Source organism: Gymnogyps californianus, chromosome 11, assembly GCF_018139145.2.
Source record: "Gymnogyps californianus isolate 813 chromosome 11, ASM1813914v2, whole genome shotgun sequence".
Classification (NCBI taxonomy): domain Eukaryota; kingdom Metazoa; phylum Chordata; class Aves; order Accipitriformes; family Cathartidae; genus Gymnogyps; species Gymnogyps californianus.
In genome coordinates this window covers 1,593,392-1,606,883 of record NC_059481.1, presented here as the reverse complement: position 1 = coordinate 1,606,883, position 13,492 = coordinate 1,593,392, and positions in this window count along the sequence as shown.

The following is a 13,492-nucleotide window of genomic DNA, read 5'->3' as shown; positions in this document are numbered from 1 at the left end:
GGGTGAGGGTACTGGAGAAACCCCTGACAGAAAGCCTACCTGAATGCACTTGCAGAAGGATTTACAGAGCAAATTAACTCCACTGGTTGAATTATTTGGATTTGGGTTTTTTAATTTCAAAATCTCCAAAGGCTGCGTAGACACTCTGGTGACCCTGAGGCAGCAATGCTGACAACTCAGCCAGAGAGGAGGGCTGCTGCCTGCACACTATGAGAATACCCGCTTCACTCTGCCACCAAACAACTGTTGGTTTTTTTTAACCTAGCTGCATTTTCAATTGAGATCTCCATTACCTGTTTCAGTGATGGTATAACCGTCATTATACCGATGTCTCTGTCTGGAGTTCCTTGGGCTGACTCAGGACATCTGCTTGCTGTTCCCAGCTCTGCTGCTTTCTCTCACTGTAAAATAAAACAGATTATTTAGGGTGGAAGTGATCTCTTATTTTGGTTGTCTTCATGTTTTGGTCTCTGTTCAGTGCCTCTGTGCTCTGCTTCCAAATCCAGCATTGTCTGGGCAGAGCCCGATTAGGGGAATTTACACCTGCAAAACATATATCCTGTATGCTCTTCACAAGCAGTTATACAGCACAGCTCTGGCTAGGATAGCTTTGAAAGAGCCTCCCACACAACATACTGGCATGGTGAAGCTCCTCCTAGAGAGATGCGGGACAAGCAGCCCTCATGTCTCCTGCGCAATAGCCTTACCCAGCCCCGGAGTACTGCGGGATCTTGCTCTAAGCAACATTTTCTTGTGATTCAAGGAGAGATCCTACAGACTCTGCTTCTTTTTTTAGCGTGGTCTGTCCTCGCTCCTCAGCATCTCCTTGCTGGGTCCCTAAACCTTGCACATGCGTTCAGAGGGCTATTACTCATTGCATGTAGGACTGGATGCCATGTTTGATATCACAGAAGAGCTTTGAGATATCACAGCCTGGAAAGAAGGTTTCTCTGAGCTGAACTGAGTGACACAACTGCCAGAGGCCATACCCGTGACATTCCTGTGTGTTCAGATCCTCCCCTGCTTAGCACCAGGCAACTGAACCGCACAGAACACTTTGGTGCCTCCGTCTCTCTCTGTGCCTCCAGCGCAGGGTTCTCTGGCCCTCATTCATGCAAACTCCAAATTCAAAAAAGCCAAATTCTTCCCAATTTCCATTCAAAGCAGCACCTTGTCCCTGTACAACCCTGTGGAGCAAGGGGAACCCATCACACCCTGTCCAGGTTTGCTAAGCCCAGTTACATGGCCCCAGTGCCACACTTCCTACCAGAGCCCATTTTCCTGCTGTCCCAGGGACCATCTGCTCTGGGTGACTGCAGCACTGAGCACCTCTAGGGGTGCTCAACCATAGGGTAACTAATTAACACAAGTGATCACTTCTATTATCTGCAACTTGAACGCGACTCTCACCAACTCAGTGTTGGAGATGCACTCGTTCAGGGCATAGCTACAACATCGAGGGCTTGAGACCTTTGCACGCTTGCTCTCTCCGGCTGTTAAGAGAGTCAGGTGGTATCATTCCTAGAAGGTGAATAAATTATTATTGCAAATTACTCTGATGAAGTGGCTTTTATTAGAAAGCCAGACACAAAGGGAGCTTGCTGATTGGCTAACAGTGATGTCATACCCAGCACAGCACTCAAATGCAGAGATACGAATTTTCTCGTCTACATTTTGTGTATAATTTTCATTTTCCACTGGCAATAAAGACTCACCAGCAGAGCCTTTCACGCCGTGAGTTGTGGTGGGGGGTCTGTACTTCTCAAGTGGCTGATGCAAGCAAAGCGACCTTTGTTCCTCTGTCTTGCAATGAACCTAAGGCTAACAGTTTTCGCCCACAAAGGCACTGTGTTTTATTGCTCTATTACAAATCCCACCACTCAATTTTTGTAGGTGGGTAGCAGAGAAATTGGCATTTTTTGGCTTGCATGTACCTAAAATCATTCTGATCACAGAGATTTTGCTATTTACAGGCTGAAGCTTAAAGTGCAAATAACGTAACAGCCTGGGTATCATTCTGATCCTCAGTAAAAGGCGAGAACAGGGTTTTGGAAACAGCCAGGCAGCAATAACCCAACCAATTATTTATTTTGCAAGTTTCACATCTTGGTTTTTCCTCCCTGCAAAGCCACTGTGAAATTCTCAGTAAGCTCTGTCAGTGAGGCAGACTTGGCGACCCGCACACTGCGCGCTATCGTTTCTCTTCCCTAATTGAATGTCCTATCAAACTTAGGAAATTTGCCTAGCAAATGTTCCAACTTTAATCATTTCTGGATGCAAAGAGGTACGCTGGTACAGCTCAAATAGTAGAATCCTGTGCGGACAGCAAGCATGAAAGCACCACTTGCCTCACTGAACTGGAACGAACTTTCAAATTCAAGCAGCTATGCGAAGCATGCCTCTCCAGGCTGTGGTCAGCTCTGCAGCTCCCTCAAGCAATGCTACTGCGGTTCTGGGCTCCAGCCCCTGCTGGATATGGAAACGGGCAGAGTGGAAGGTTTTACCTACCTGCTGCTTCCTCCCTCCATTATGTACCGCTGAGGTGTAAATTTTGCTGGGAAGGCCAAGTGTAACATTTCCAGCACTGGGAACAAGCTCCTGCTTGTGCTGTACAAACACTGCGCTCTCCTCTAACACACACAGCACAAATCCTGAGCTGACCTACGCAGCTTGCCTATTCCCCTTTGATTACGGCTCTAAAGTCATTTGTCCTACAAAGGCAGAAAACAAAACATATCTATCATTTGGAAGATGTCCTGGAAACCCCCAGATAGTTGCACTGATGACACTAGACACTGAGGACTGCTGGAGAGCTCAAGCATAGTTAGATTTGCGGTTCCCAGTCCTGGGGTCATGACTCTCTGCAACATCATCAGCTCCACTTTATTCCAGGTGGCTTGAAGTTGGAAATCATTGCCTCTTATCGCCTGAAGATTTGCTGAGCTGCCTGCCCTTTGCGGATAACAGCAGCTGCCCTCAGACTCCTAGATGTTGGATCTGAGGCTTTTGAAGTCCTGAGGGTGAAGGTGCAAGGAACAGGCATCCGGGAAAGGGAGAGCCTGACTGTGAATCAGAGTTAAAAAAGAATATGAAGGCAGAAATCCTAGGAGAGGATGCTGTCTGGCTGAGACACATGGTCAGCATCAGCAAAAAGGGTACAGGCTCTCAGGTTTAAGACCTGGAACAGATTCAAATCACCCCTTTCAGATCTGACCTCCTTTCCTGTTTGAGGAAGACAGCGAAGAGGAGAGGGAGCCACGAATCTTGGATCCAGTCCCTGCTTTGCCAATGCACAGCTTGGCCTAACACCCTCTTTGCTTTTACCACTCCATGTGTAGAATGGAGGGTTATTAAAAGCATCAGAAGAATCTCAAGTAAAACAATTTTATTGGTTTTAAGAGCTTTGTTATAGCATCTCTGGAGTTCTGGCTTGGACCACCACAGACCAGAGGCAGGAAGCTCAGAACAGCCTTTGGATATTGAATTACTGTTCAGAACCCTATCAAATTCCAAAATGGCAACCACTGGCCAAAAAAAGAAGCCTCTGTAGAACAGAACACACCCACGCAGATGGTGCAGACAACAAAATGATCCTGCTGGGCCAAACTCTGCTTCCCTTCCTCACACGGAGTAATACCCTTGCTCCCATCTTTGATTTCAGCAGCGTTATTTCCCCATATGAAGCAGCCAGGCTCTAGAGGAGAATACGGTCCCACCTACTTATCACTTGCCTTACAATGAGAGTCCCTGTATCGCTTGGCTTTTTAACAAAGTTGGGTTTTGATGTATCAGTCAGCCCCTCCCTTTCACTTGAGGACAGTATTAGAATCATGTCTGGATTATAATACCCAGTAAGCTGTTCTGTGGTGATATGAATCAAAGCCCTGAAAGTGGGATTCCATTTAATTAATCGTGGCTGACAGATGAAGGTATTGATCGTAGATTGAGAGGTTCAGGATTGGCCCGGGGATAATTATTGCAGGGCACACTGTGTTAGGGTGATATTTTTGAATTTCTAGCGATGTGGGAGGGAAGCAGGGAAGAAATAAGTGAATAATTGCAGCTAATTAGAATTTGTGTGTGCAGCCCAAATTAATTTGTTTGAATAATCAACCACCAACAGCAGTCTGATCCAAAAGGAAAAGGAAACAACTGCCCAGAGAGATCTAGACTGCTCCCACAAATTCTTCAGGCCCATGTCTGGGACAAATGTTTTATGGAACCGAGGCCCTAAATACAGAAGGGGAAACAGACAAGGTTATTGAGTGGAAACACTTGCTTTAGCCTAAGATGTATGATAAATAAAAGGGGCTAGGAGAAGCTGAAGGATGGCAGAGAGTGCGGGATAGCGGATGATGCTCTTGCCTTAACCTTCTTCCTATCTGTTCGCGACACGCTGGACTGCCGGCAGCCTGCCCGCCACCACCTTCACAGGTGGGACACCAAATCTGCCAACAGGGAGATACAGGGTGGCTGTAGGGGGATCAGACACGGAACTGCTGTTGCTGCAGGGATAATAAAAGGTATCTAGACTAGCAGAGAGGGCAGATGGAGGCAAAGCTGCAGCTAGCAATCTGTATGCACACACCGACCAACCCACTGCTCCCTGTCCACGGGATCCCCATAATCTCCCAAGGCAGACCCGCTGTTACAAACACTCTCATCACTAACGCAGCGGGGGCAGCTAAGCAGAGAGAGTGAATGATCTAGCAGGGGGTTAATAAAAGGACTGACGCAGAACAAAAAAGCCTGTCAGTCGCCATAAGATGTGCTCTCCACCCCTTCCACCCCCAGGAAATTAAAAATTGTAGCCTGTGGTGTACACTGTTTTCTCAGCGGGACTGGACAGGGCAATGGGATGTGGAAAGGTAGGATGGAAGGGGAAAGTTGGGAGTCAAATGTTTGTCCCAGCTGTTGTTTCTGATGCCATATATCAAGCGCTGTTATTCTAAAGGACCAAGTTAACCCGGTCTCTCCAAACCTGATGAGACCAAGCCACATTTCTGCGTGCTGTTGCCAGCAGCTCCTCCTGGAGAGAGTCCACTAGATCTTGCCAGGCTGGAGGGCCAGGCTGCTCTGCCTGACACCACTGAAGTCCATGCTAGCATGTTTCCATGGAAATGGGAAGAGAACAAATGCCTGTGACATCATACACCTTTTCCAATGTAGATTTGGACCATTACTAACGTCCCTTCCTACTGACAAGCTTCAGGACTGGATATTTTGCAGGCACAACCAAAACAGAACAAGAAGGGGAAAAAAATATCTGATCGTATGAAACAAAACCCACCATCCTTTCTGGTGAGCCACAGCTCAACTCCAAAGCACGTTAATCCGCCAAAAACACCCTTCAAGGCAAAGAGACCTCTGCACTAAATATAACCTGGTAATTCACAGCCTCCTTGTTTCTCACAAGTGAATAGTGATGATCTGTTCCCTCCCCTCTTCAGGCTGTTTCACGTAAAGTTTCCAGCACCATTTTTCCCCCTTTAAAGGAATGAAATCTCTTCAGCTCGGAGGTGAATCCCCTGCTGCCTGTTTCCTGCCTGTTATTGTCTGCTTTGCCAGGTGCATTGTCTATAGCCTCCGAAGGCAGCTTGGCAGGCAGGCAGGAGCTGCCAGGCTGCGCAGCGCAGGCCCGCAGCGCCCTCTCCCGCGGGCCAGCCAGACTCGGACCGTTCGGCGCCGCACAGCCGGACGAGGCCCGCTGTGCTACTGCGAGCACCGGGGCACGTACGGCCCAGGCACCCCGCTTGCTTTCGGGGTGCTGCCCTGCCCGCCAGGCCGGCGGGCCCTGCCTCCTGCCAGGTACACGGGTGGCCAGGCATCACCCAACGTGGGGAGCTGGCGTTTCACAAGGACTAATCCCGGCAGCACCCAAAATAGCAGTAACTTCTACGCACCTTGAGCCAAGGCCAGTGGCATTTTGGCAAGCAGAGGCAGAAATCTTCACCCACCTACTGCTTTCTATCAACTGCTGGGCACTTCAGATAAAGGCAGGCTCTGTTCACAGAGGCTTTGCTGTAGGGGCCTGAGTCTGGCATCCACCCGAGGAGTGTGAAGTAATTATCCCTTTCTTGGACGCCGGTCTCTGCTCATCACCTAAGGTCTGACTGCATCTCGCAGTGTACTGAGTAGCCAGAATAACTCACCAGTCTGTTCTTGTACCATCATCATGGAGGATTTAGAAAGCCTCTCTCAGCATCTGGCTCCTGTCTCACGCTGCCCCGGGCACTGTGCTCCAGGCATCTCCGTGCCCACACTGCAGACCAACCTGCCCTGGGACCTTACCCCTCAACCCATCGGCGCAGGAGCGTAACACACTTTAGGAGAAGAAATACAAGAGATCTTTTGCGAAGCCAAAGGCAAAGCAAATACAAGTTTTGTCTCTGTAGGGAGTTTGCTTGGTTTGCTTGGGATTATTATCATTTTAAAGGACAAGCTCCTAGTGCTGGGAGCCAAGGATATGAATAAAGGAGCTTCATGAATACAGATATGTTGCATAGATAGAATAAATAAAGCTCATCTACAGTTGTCATTTTACTTTCCAAGTGGGTGAAAATGCGGTGTCCCATCCCCAGGAGATCCAGAAAGGGCTCTGGCCCCTTCATTAGACACAAAGAGGAGGCTGGACATTAAACACTGCCTGAGACGCCAGGCCTGGCTGAGTGCTTCCATGCTGTCAGGAGAGCAATGTGTTGGAGAAGTCAGCCTTCCTCCATGGGGAACACCACTCCCAGGAAGGAAAGATTTCCTGGCTGCCATGAAAACACTTGAAAAGTGGAAACACTTCTGCCCTTCCTCACTGCAAGGGACTGCAGGAGGCGCCAGCGTCAGAGCCAGACCCAGCTACACCCAGAGGACATTCAGCACCATACTATGGTTGCTGGAATAAAGTCAGCAAAAGAAATTATAAATGAAATAAAAGGGGATTTCGATCGACCAGAATATTTCATTTAGCCCAAAAGAAAATGAGAAGCCCAGGGCTCCCCATGAGCAAGAAGCAGTAGCACTGTGCTGTGTCCCAGCCCTGCTCTCCCCAGCGTGGGCACTCGCAGCATCTGGCCAGATGTGCCCTCAGGCCCTACCCTGGCTCATGCGTCAGCACCTGCTGCTGAAAATGTTTCTTTGGAATATTCCTTCCTGACACATTCACCTCAGACAGCAAAAATAAACATCGTGTCTCTTACATCATGTCATATGTTCTTACAGATCTGCCCTGTTGCACTCCCAGCGCAGCCAAGCCATCCCCTGCAACACCAGCCTTGTTTTGCACACCACCTGAACTCAGCTGGTTTGGCACCGAAGGGATTTTCTCCGGGCTTGGGAAGATTGTTCCTTCTTTCCATGCCATTGTGAAAACTCTTGTGCGTGCTGTGTGGGAGACTAGATGTGGGTGAGTGCAAGCCAGTCTTGTGATGACAGGAAGTTGGCTTACACGGGGTTGTAATGGGGCTGAGAGTCTGTTCCACACTCTACGGCAGGCTGGTAGGCCTACGTTCCTCCTACGTGCTGCTGATACCAAAAAGCGAGTAAATTCCCCTTTTAGTGCTCAGCTGAGGAACAGATTGAGTCCATATTGCCCAAAGGAGACATGGGCAAGGTCCACATGCCCCTGACTCTCCCACTGAATGTACACACACACCCTGACATCAAACATTGTGCCAGGCTGCCATGTCTACCTGTGACAGTCCCAAAGACTCCCCTGTACTCGCTTTGTCTCCTTAAGCTGCGTTTAAGAGAGCCATGGTCATCCCAGCTGCTGGACTGGCACTACCATGGCATTAACTTCAGGAGGGTGATGGTGATGCTGTCCTGACAGAGCTCTCCCAGCTGAACCGTTGCCAGTGCACCCACCTACTCAGTCACTTTGATCTGGAGAGGCCCCAAAACTGTCTCTTCCACTGCTGCCCACAGCTCCCCTCCAGAGCACAGACTGGCTGTTATTCCATCAAAGTGAATCCCAGTAACGTGAGGACACTTGCAGAGCCCCAGCTTTTCAGGTACTCAAGTTCACAGTTTATGCCTCCAGGGTAAACACTGCAGATGAAAAACAAAACGCACAGAATGACAAACGGAATCTTACAAAAGTATTTTCTGCTTTAGGTAGCTGAAGAGATGAACAGATGTAGATTCACTGGGCTTAGGTCAGTCTTGTCTGAGATACAGAGGTCCTTTTCCTTGCTTTGTCCTTCCGACTCTTTCCCCTTCTCGAAAACACCTCATCAGTCTTCTGCCATGCAACTCCCAGGTCAGTCTTTCCAGGGGGCTGCACTATCATCTTATTTGTTTAAGTATCTGTAGGCAGTAAGTGGGACTTCTCTGGTGCCCCTCAATCTTGACAGAGTAGCAAATATTTGCAATTGTAAATCTGTCTTGCACAGTTTGTTCTCAGGTTCCTCCTAACTGCACCCAAAGTGGGCACACAGTTCGGTTGATGCTCTCTTTTTCTGTGTTTTCTTTTAGTCAGAATAAAGATCTCATTTTACTGTTGCCTTGCTGTATTTATGATCTGCAAGGCTGCTCAGGGTCCCAACTGGGTACATTTGTGTCCTTTTCTTGTCACATAGATATAAGCTGCAGCAGGCCGTTTCAGCAAAATAAGCTGAAGGCATTTTGGGGGCACTAACAGTGGCATTTTACAACTGCTCCTTGGGGATTTGATCTCCTCCTTCTTAGAAATCCTTCTATCCTTGAAATACAGTTTAAACTTTCCACATGAGATCACAATTGCTAAACATTCCTGTGCTATTTAGAGGTATCTTTGCTCTGTTGATAGTGGTGCCATGAACAGGAAAGCCATTGCTCTCCTGCCACTCCATTTACTGGCAACAGATGACACCGTCACCTCTCAGTTCGTATCACTGTACTGTGCTTTGAGGGATAAGACCTGCTGTGGGCCAGGTGCATCACGTTGATGTAAATGTCTCCGTAACAGTTGTCTCTTTGGTAGGGCTAACTAAAGGTTTGCAACTATTTGAAAGGTTTGGAAGGAATCCGGAGTTTACACATCCTAACGGTCTCTGAACTGGCTTATTATCAGTGGGTAGGCAGCACACACCTTTCCAGGGCCAAGTCCCGACCTCAGGAAGCCAGCAGGTGTCTGCGGCATGCTATTACAGCAAACTAGAATTTCATTTTAGGTTTATTCCCCCAGCTCTTGTTAGCAGACTAATGAGTTTGTGATTATGATCCGCCGCAGCTTCTGTCTGGAAAGACGTCTCTGCACCTGCCTGCAGAATGTCATCGGGTACTACACCGACTCCTGCACGTTCTATTAACGTGGCTTGCTGCACCACTGATATACTGAATACCCCGAATGGGAAATCCTTCCCTTGGGCAACGGATAGCATCACTCCCCTCATTTTACAAAAACGTCGAGGGAAAAATTCCTGAAGACCTCAGCTGGCCTGGGAAATGAACATAAATCCCTGCTCGGAGCGATTCAAGTTTAGCTCCCATTCATAGTGTCTGCCAAACAGGACACGCAGCACCAACCAGCCCTGTCTGAAGCAGGGCAGAAGCTAGTCCTGCCTCTCCCTGGTACTCTCTTACCCGTTACCCGTGAGCAGCACGGGGCTCACAACTGTTACTCACTGCCTCGCCAGGCAAAAGTTGCTATTTCAGTTGAAACGTTGAAGGCTGATGGGAATCTGACAGTCCATGGTTAAGCCGCACTACAGTGCCAGCTGGGAAGTGGGTGGAAATAAATCTTTTGTCAAATAGTTAAACTCCATTTTCTCCAAATTAATTAATTCACAAAGAACATATCCCTTCATGGATTTCACAGTTGAAAACAAAGCCAGTCTTGCCTCCCCCTACATTATCTGTCAGTCATACCACAAAGAACAGAAGAGCTCACTCAGTTGTTACTCATGTGATCAAATCATGGTGGAAAAAAGAAAAGCCCCTGCATTGGCTTTCAATTTACCTGAGGTTCTGACCTGCCCCACATCTATTTTTCTACAGCTACACCCAAACATCTGGTTCTGCCTTTTGTTTGGAGCTGATCTACAGGGCTGTGACCCCAGCTTTCAGGGAGCAGCCAGAAGCCCCACCACAGGCTCACTTGCCCGGCAGTCAAGGCACAACCTAGTTCTATTTTCAGACTGAATTTACCTTAGTTTGTATTAAATGCCAGGTGTCTGTTTGACATCTCTGCCGCGGTGGCAACTCTCAGATCACATTTGGTTTCCCATGGACAAGATCCAAGGAGTGACGGATGGCTGGACGAGTGCCCAGCTGAAAGCTCAAGAGCCTAACAGCGAGAAGCATCTCAGCACCTGTGTCTCCAGCTGAACTCGACGGAGACGGTAACATGCATCGCCACTGAAAACCCAGCTGTCCTCGGGCTCCTGCTCCTCATCTGGTAGCACGGCCTTAGTCAGGCTCATCTACTTTGATAATCTCTAAGTCTGGTCATCAGGTGCTTAGTGCAGAGCTGTGCCCTTTCCCAGTTGAGTGTCCTGTGCAGCTGCCCAGACCTGTCTTTCTCACCTTCGGCTGCCAGCTAAGTGCTAAATCGGTAGCAGTCTCCAAAGAGTTATCAGCTCCTTTCCCGTAAGGGAGCTCTGTTTGGGAAGGGTTCCTCACACACCTCCCTATTTGGCATCTCAGGACTTCACTTGAAGTAAAAACCATGCTCAGTAACACCTCTCCTCTCCAGAGCAGAACATAAAACAGTCATGGCACGTCAGACTATAGACCCACACAGCCCATTATCTCATCTCTGACAGAGTGAAGAGTGTGATGCCTGGGAAAGGGAGAGCAAGCCATCATTCACTGGTCACCCTCTAGACACGAAGGACTTCATAGCCCTCTATGGCATTGCTCTAGAGCATCTCTGCTCAAGGCTGAAGGGTTCCTGTTTATTCAACTTCTCCTTGTACAGAAGCTGGTCCAGATCAACAATCATCCTAGTTGCTCTTCCCTGGACATTTTTTGTACTATGCAGTTTTTGAGGTTGATGGGCAACAAAAACTGTCCTTGTTAGCCTGCGTTTGGCTAAGAGGGTTTAGCAGCCAACTTTCTCAGGAGGAAGTCACTGAAAAATCTAAGCGTTTCCTTCAGAGATGAATGACCTCCTCTAGACAGCAGATGGAGTAGTCACTCGCTGTTGAGGTCTTCTTCTGCATGCATGATGTTTCAGCTAGGGGCAAAACGGGAAAGAATAAAGTGACATGATAATCACTACTGAGAAAGGAAATTTCACAGCAGTCATTTCGGAAATCCAGAAAGCAACAGAGGTAGAAAAGGATCGGTTTGCTTTCTTCTATACTTTTGTAAAGATGAAGGAGGAAGAGTCTTTCTCAGTATGTCCATCATGGAGAGGCTTTTAGTGCCTTCTCTCTTCTCTTTAGCCCATTTGCCTACCGGACCTCGTCTTCCAGAGCACTACGTTGTGGGCCATCAGTGCTATGGGCAGAACAGCCATTTCTACAAGAGAGATGTGCTTTGCTCTAAGGCAATGAGAACAACAACCCAATCACCCATATTAGCCTAAAGATACCCCAGGAAAGCATTCAGTCCCGCAGCATTAATGAAGCATAATCTCTGAGCTCACAGAACGAAGACAGCATAAATCATACGCAGACTTTCCAAAGGAAGTCTCTGGAGCCTGATCTGGTTGGTCACCCATATGACCACAAAGTAATTTCCCTGGGAATCTACCTGGTTTTCAGTTCAATCTCTTTTGGTTAGCTACCTCTCCTTGTCATACACACTGCCTAGCCTAGAGGCAATACATCCTCACAAGACTTACAGGTGCCACAAAACTACAAAGGAAAAAGGAATTTCACGCTCACAGAGCCTCAGCAATATCTATACGCCCACATAAGTAAAAACAGACCTCAAATAATATTTATAACAGGACAGATTGTGTTCTGGATTTCTGTGATTTCCAGTGTTTTATAGTTTTATTTCCAGAGCATAAGATATTTTCTTTGAAATCTTGTTCAAGCCCTTCCCCATACAGTCAGTTTCACCACCCCCTTGCTTCTCCACCTCCTCTTTGTTTTACAAAACATTTCCTGGGTGTTCTGACTGTGTATCACTTTTCTCAGCCATGTTTCTTCTAAAGAAGTTTCTACTTCTCCGCTCATTGCCTCTTTGTGGAAGAGGTTAGAGACCTCTTCTGCCAATTAAGACAAATCTGGTTCCATGTGCAGCCACAATTACTACCACTGGCTTCATTTTATACCAAACACTCCATGCTTATGCCTTATGTCATTCACACAGAAAGAAAATACCAGGCACAACTTGGTCAAAGCAAGTTCTGTGGCTAAAACCTCTGTAGACGGATCTACGGAAGACAGCTTTGCTAGGCACCGCTATTTATGAGTTGTGTCGGTTAATATCTGACATGGGGATGTATGCGAGTAGTTTACAATACGAACTATGAAATCCACAAATAGTTTTGGCAGTCTCACCTGTGAAATTCTGAAACAACTGCCTCTCAGTAGACCAATACAGAAATTTATTGCAAAATCTGATTCAGGGCTTCAGTTAGCATGTTAAAATATGCCTAGCTTACAACATTGTGTAAGGCACCATTCTATTGGTCAGCAGATCAGCCATCCGTGAGAAAGCAGAACCATACGCCTGATTGCTACAGCCTTGAGCTCCTGTTCTTTGAGTTGCAGCACAGTCTGCACTCGCCTTACTGGAAGGTGCTAACGAAGAGACAGGGCTCAGGAGGGTGGAGCAAAGGTGGCCCTGGGGCGGTTCTGATTCAGCAGGCTCTGTGCGGTAAGGACCCACCCAGGGACACACTGTAAGGCAGGATCTATGAGGATGAGCAGTGTGTAGCTGATGTAACCATCACCTTACGTTGTCCCCACCCAACGCAATTCTTCCACAGTTGTGTGTGTGATTGGAATGGCAAAATGGCAGCCGAGCCAGCGGGAGAGAACCACTCCCCAACAAAGACATATCCTGTGCCCAAGATCCAGACTGTGGCTATTCCAGACATGCATGCGATACACACTGAATAAGAAACAGGAAAAAAAAAAGGCTATTTTCATACAACAATGCTAGCAAGAGTGTATTTTTGGTGGTAAAACTCGTGGCTCTCAGCCAAAGATTATGCCTTTTCCCTCCCTCACGCTCACAGAAATCTGACCTAAGGCTATCCTGCCCATTGGCAAAGTACCCTCAACAGGCCCCCGTGCACAGCGCTGCAAGGAGACAGACCTAAAGGACAGCAAATACTTTGGCTTCGCTATTCGAGTCTCTCCAGGCTTGCCTAAATCTTTCTTCCATAGTCTTCTGCCATAGCAAGGGCTTCAATTACAGCTTAAAGGGCTGTAATTACAGCCTAAAGGGCTGCAAATCCAAGGCTTCTCAGAGATCCGGCTTTTAGGAGTTTTCTTGAATGGTAACAGAAATCAGTGTCGCACTTCTGACCCATAATTTTGCTGATGGGGTTGTACTACACCAGTTTGTTAGTTTGAGGCATATGATGAGGTAGTGATGACATTTTAGCAACGCCCTT